This window comes from Curcuma longa, chromosome 18, assembly GCF_044706935.1.
Source record: "Curcuma longa cultivar G26 ecotype Majalengka, Jawa Barat chromosome 18, ITB_CL_G26_1.1, whole genome shotgun sequence".
In the NCBI taxonomy this organism is placed as follows: domain Eukaryota; kingdom Viridiplantae; phylum Streptophyta; class Magnoliopsida; order Zingiberales; family Zingiberaceae; genus Curcuma; species Curcuma longa.
This window is the reverse complement of record NC_133878.1, coordinates 885,157-891,291: the sequence shown is the minus strand read 5'-3', so window position 1 is coordinate 891,291 and position 6,135 is coordinate 885,157.

Sequence of the window (6,135 nt, the reverse complement as noted above, 5' to 3'; positions counted from 1 at the left end):
ACAACTAGGTGTAGAAACAGTGCACAACAATCTCAAGTATATTAGGGAATTGAAGCACCAAATATTTTTTTATTTTTGTGACCACCACAGCAATAATAGTAAATTGAAATGAAATTATTCAGAGCAAACAATGAGAACAAGCTAGAACTACCTAACACCTCTATTAATCTCCGACAACAGTGTCAAAAATTGATTGCGTGCTCAAATTGTCGTTGTAAAATAAGCGCATTAACTTAATTAATACTGAATCCCCTAACTAAGCAGTATAGGATAACTCGAGTCGTCTCCCAAATAATTGTAGTCGATGTACGGTAATTCTAAATGTTATTGCGATTGGGGATTTGAATTTTTTAGTTGGAGGGGGATTGTTGTTTTGAGTTCTAAATCTAAAAAATAAAAGGAATACTAAACAATTTAAATAGAATTGCAAAAATGAAAGTACTAAGAATAAATTGCATTTATTAAGTAAGGAAGTGTACCAACAAAGTAAATAAATACATCAACAAGTAAATGAAAGAAAGCTAAGAACAACCAACATTCAAAACTGTAAGGAGAAATTAGACAAATATTTAACATGCAGAATTAAATCTAAGCTTAGAAATGGACAGTAAAATGACTCTTCCTATGTCCCTGGCCGGAGGTGGATGCGTAGCGACTAAACTCCACAAAGGATGCGGCGAAGGATGGAATCCTCAACTCCGATGCAATCTCCGTAGATGAAGTGGTAGGTGAAATGATATTGAGGAGAAGGAAATCTCGTTGACTCCTCGATGGATGGAAGATGGTCGGATTGAAGACGGAAATCCCTTTGACTTCTTTCCGATAGTGGTGATGGATGTGGATGACGATGACGGTGAAGGGAAAGTGGCGGCTAGCCCCTAGGTCAGGTCTAAAGGGAAGAATCCTCTCATCTTCATAAAATTCAACTTTTATACCCTCAAAAACAGTGTCGTGACACGACTGTGTCTCAAGGCACGACCTGGAGAAGGAGTCATTCTGCAAAATAGGCACGACCATGCCTTGTAGGCACGGCCTAGAGAAAGCACCCTTCTGCAAAAGAGGCACGATTGTGCCTTATAGGCACGACCCAGAGTATGAGGCCTTCTGTGAAAGAGACACGGCCGTGCCTTGTAGGCACGACCGTGTCTTATGAGGCACGACCTGGAAAGTTAAGACAACCTTGGGAAGGTGAGACATGGCCATGTCTTGTGAGACACGACCTGGACTTCAAAACTGGTCCGTATGATGGGGCACGATCGTGTTGACCTCTGAAGCACTTCAAATGACCTCTAAACACATCAAAATGTGCTTCAACTTGATCCAACTTCATGGATCTTTAAGTATCCCACAAAAATACATTAAAATGTTAGATTTAACCTCATATATGTAGGAATAAGTAATATGATCCAAAATGAGTTTCTACTCATAACTTGTGTTAATACTCAATAGTTACACCACGAAAGGAGCAAAAATATCAAGTATTAGATCCAAAATGAACTATAAAAATGCATCTTATCACCTATCCTGACCGAGGAGAGGAACTCGATTCATCTGTCAAGAGGATGATAAACTTCCTGAAAAACCTAAATCTTACCGAGACGCCCTTATAGCCACTGAAGCCCTTGATCCCCCATCTGTTGGTTTTGCCAAACCCAGTGAATATATTTCCACATCCGCTACTGCAATCTTGAAACAAAATAACACCCAGATACAACTTCTTGTGTCAATTGCTGAATTATTAGAAGAAATTAAGACTGACTTAAAAACCGTCTTGGAAGTTCAAAGAAAAGAAAAATCCCCTCCAAGAAAGAAGGCCAAGAATACCATGAACATGCCATGAAATTTGTTGAATTCGAGCTCAATCCCATGACTAAGAATAATAAAAAGAATGCCCAATTTTGATAGGGTAAATCCCTCTCGACCAAGAGGAGTAGCGACCCAAAGCTATGAGGATTATACTAGAATAGAGAAAGTCTCACCCTGACCAAGGAAAGTAGTGACCAAATACCGTAAGGCACCTGAAGGAGAGAAGATCCAACCTCACGTTGGGTTTCTCTTCTACGATCACAGGTTTATGACCTTCTGTGACTAGTGAAATCCATCATCTAACAAATTAATCTGAATAAATACTAAAAAATAATTTCCATTAGCAACGGAATTTTCCACCTCTATTTCGTCGCTAAAAGGCATTAACGATCGAATAGCGGCGAAATTTTTCCGTCGCAATCTTTTTTATCGTTGATGTCAATTAGCGAAGGAATCATAAATTTCGTCGCTAAAATTATCGATGGAATCATAAATTTTGTCGCTAAAATTATCGATGAAATATTATTTTCGTCGCTAAAATTAGCTACAGAATCATAAATTTCGTTGCTACTTAGCGATGAAATTTTAATTCTGTTGCAAAAAAGGGTAAACGGAAATACTATTCCGTCTAAGTTTTAGTGATGAAAATAAATTTCTGTAACTAATTAGTGATGAAAAGTTATATTTTCGTCACTAATTAGCGACGACATTTAAATGTCTGTTGCTAATTAGTGATGAAAATTGAAATTTCCGTCGCTAATATTCAAAATCTTCATCAGATTTTTTTCTTTTATCGTAGTTCCCTATTTACATTTTCATCACCAATCTAAAACTATCACAAACGATAGTTTAATAGGAATAAACAACACTACAATTTATTAACAATCTTAAACAACATATTAAACACAAATCTTAAACAACTTTTACATCACAATAATCTAATCATAAAATAATTTAACAATTTACTATATTTAATATTTGAAACAATCGAATCACGATATAATTAGTTCTCAATCTTTTAAATAAATTCAGTCACAACATTTGAATGAAATTAATTAAATCATAATACAAATACAAATCAAATATTTAAATACAATAATACTGTATCAAATATTTAAATATAATCAAATCTATAAAAAATATCTAAACTCACTAAGTCAAAGTATCCAATCCTGTAAAAAATATAATAAGATAGGATAGTAATAAATCAATGATATGTATCTATTTTTAAAATGCATGTTTACGAGTCATAATTAAAAAATATATACAAATATTAATATACCTCGCAAGCAGCTACTGATCAAGGTCATCAGGGTCCAGAGTCTCCTGTGAGTCAAAGCTATACGGCGATCGCGGCGTTTGACTCATGCCAGCCATGAATTCGTGCATCTGCTATGCAATCTCCTCGTATCGCAACTAGACTTGGTGAGACTCTTGAAATGCCGCCTCTAATGTCGAGAGTCGATTATTTAATTCTTGATTTTCTTGCTCTAGGGCTTCTACCCTAGTAGATGATCCACTAGGACAACCATTAGCTCTAGGGGCCATCACACGATCATACATGACTCTCGTCTGGGACCCTAGACTGTAGAGGGCAGAGCTCTTCTTCCTCCTACCGACCACATTATAATATATGTTATTTACCTAGTCGGTGGAGAAAGTCTGCATCTCACCTCCTCTCTACCTGGCTGAGATACCTACTATGGTAGTCATTTCAGCCTGTTTAAAAATAAATTTATATAAAATATAATATTAAAAAATAATCATTTATAATAGTTAAATCTTACGTCAAATGCCTGTGATTATGGATCGATAAATGTATTATCCTTAGACTTATGTATCTTAGTAAAAATCTACCAACAAGTAAGAGGTTGTTGTAGCTCATGCTCTTAAAGATTAAAAAATACAATTAAATAAAAATAATATCATTATTAATTAAATAATTCTAAGATAAATATATTAATTGTAAACTCACTAAGTCTAAGGCATGCTGGATGATGGAACGAGATTCAACTGCATGCTTTGTAGATCCAGTGCTAGGGCCAACAAACTTGATATTTCTATTGGCTCGAGCTGTCACTGAATTTGACTATCATCTTTCTGCAACCCAGATGGTTTTGTCATACATCCACTATAAAAAAAAAAAATTAATAGACAACACTAGAAAAATAATATTTTTTTTGTCAAAAGTGTTATCTTTTTGTTTTTGACTAATAATGTTTTTTTGTCAAAAGTGTTATCTTTTTTTATTTAACAATGTTTTTAATCAAAAATATTGTCTTTTAAAAATTAAAGATAATATTTTTTTAGAAAGTGTTGTCTATTAGTATTTTTTTTTTGTCAAAGATAATGTTTTTTCAGAAAGTGTTATCGATTAATATTTTTTTAATCAAAATAATAATTTTTTAAAAAGTATTATCGTTGAGGATTTTTTTTTTTTTTTTTTTTTTTGCGTTTTTTCCGTGCGATCCACGGCCCACTTCGAATATTTCTCCACGACTGTATCCTCGTGCCTCTCCCCGTTGTTGTCTTTATGCCGCAGCCCTAGCGGCGTCGGAGACGATCTCTTCTACCCCGACGTGTTAGGCCGTAGCCCTAGCAGCGGGAGCGACAGTTCGCTATTTCCTTACAGGTTCGGATGGGGGACCAACGGGAACCACCATTGTCGTAGCTGGTCCGTCGCCGACCTCCTTCTCCGTTCTGATGCTGTGGTCGGGGGGGTTCGGTTGGAAGCCTTGCCTCTACTTTGCGAAAGGTTACTGCAAAGACGGCCCCGAGTGCCGATTCCTCCACGGCGAGGAGACCATCGCCGCAGCGGAGCATCTGCGCCAGGTGCTGCTGCTGCGGTCGATGAGCCAGAGGATTGGCCGCGCATCGCAGCTCACATCGTCCGCCTTCCCGTACTCGCCCTTGGGTTTGCTGCCATCTTCACCGTCATCGACGAGCAAATCTCTCGACTTCTTGCTCCAGCAGCAAAATGACAACCAAAGGTAGCAACTTTCTGCCAGTTTTGTGCAATTTGAAAAGGAAATGATATACATACATCGTGGCTTTCAACAGGGCGGCGGCGGCCGCAGCTCTGCTGCGATCAAGGATGGAAAGAAGTGATATTGCAGGGATGACCAATCCAGGCTCGAGACAGATCTATTTAACGTTTATGACACTCATATAACGATCCATGAAACTTTCTCATAGCGGGTTAATTCAGTATACATTCTCTAATGTATACCCATATGTCAAATCGATATCTCATATCCATGATTTGTGAGATCAAGTCATCCAATTGACCTACAGGCTAGTCTCAATGCATTAATATCATCTCTGAATATTAATGCTTGACTAGAAATGATTAAGAGTAGTGTTCTCTACATCATCTCACTATCGACTCAAACAATCGATATAATATAGTTTAGAATTAGCTACCCAAGAATATTATTATACTTAGTTATTTGGCACAAACATAAAGTAAGTTTAATAACTAAAAATTTTGCCTTTATCAATAATAGAATATGATATAATATAAAAGTCCCTAGTCAATTATCACATAATTGGCCTTAGGGTTATTATTAACAATCTCCCACTAGCACTAGTGTTAATTATTGTAATATCTAATAACTAGTGACCTAGTGTGATCATCAAGCTTTTTTGTGTCAAAGCCTTGGTCAAGGGATCTACGATGTTAGCATTCGTCGGTACTCTGCATATCCTCACATCTCCTCTATCGATAATCTCTCAAATGAGATGGAAGCGTCGTAGTGTGTGTTTGGTCCGCTGATGAGAGTGAGGTTCCTTAGACTGTGCAATAGCCTCATTGTTGTTATAATAGAGGTCTATAGGGTCCGCTATGCTAGGAACTACCCCAAGTTTAGTGATGAACTTGCGGATCCAAATAACCTCCTTTGCTGAATCAGAAGTAGCAATATACTCGGCTTCTGTTGTAGAATCTGCGACTGTGTCCTACTTCAAACTCTTCCAGCTCACAGCGCCACTATTCAGGCAAAACACATACCCTGACTGTAATATGAAATCATCCTTGTCGATTTGGAAGCTTGCATAACTATAACCCTTTACAACTAGCTCCTCATCGCCTCCAAATATCAAGAAATATTTTTTCATCCTTCGGAAGTACTTAAGAATATTCTTGGCCATTATCCAGTGACTTTCACCTAGATCTGATTGGTATCTGCTCATCATGCTCAAAGCATACGAGACATCAGGTGGAATCCACCACCCTAGCGGCCCCACACAGTCTACCCCACGACCATCTATGAGGAGGTAAATCGAGAAACTACAATTAACCCTATAGCAGGGCGAGTACAAAGCATGACA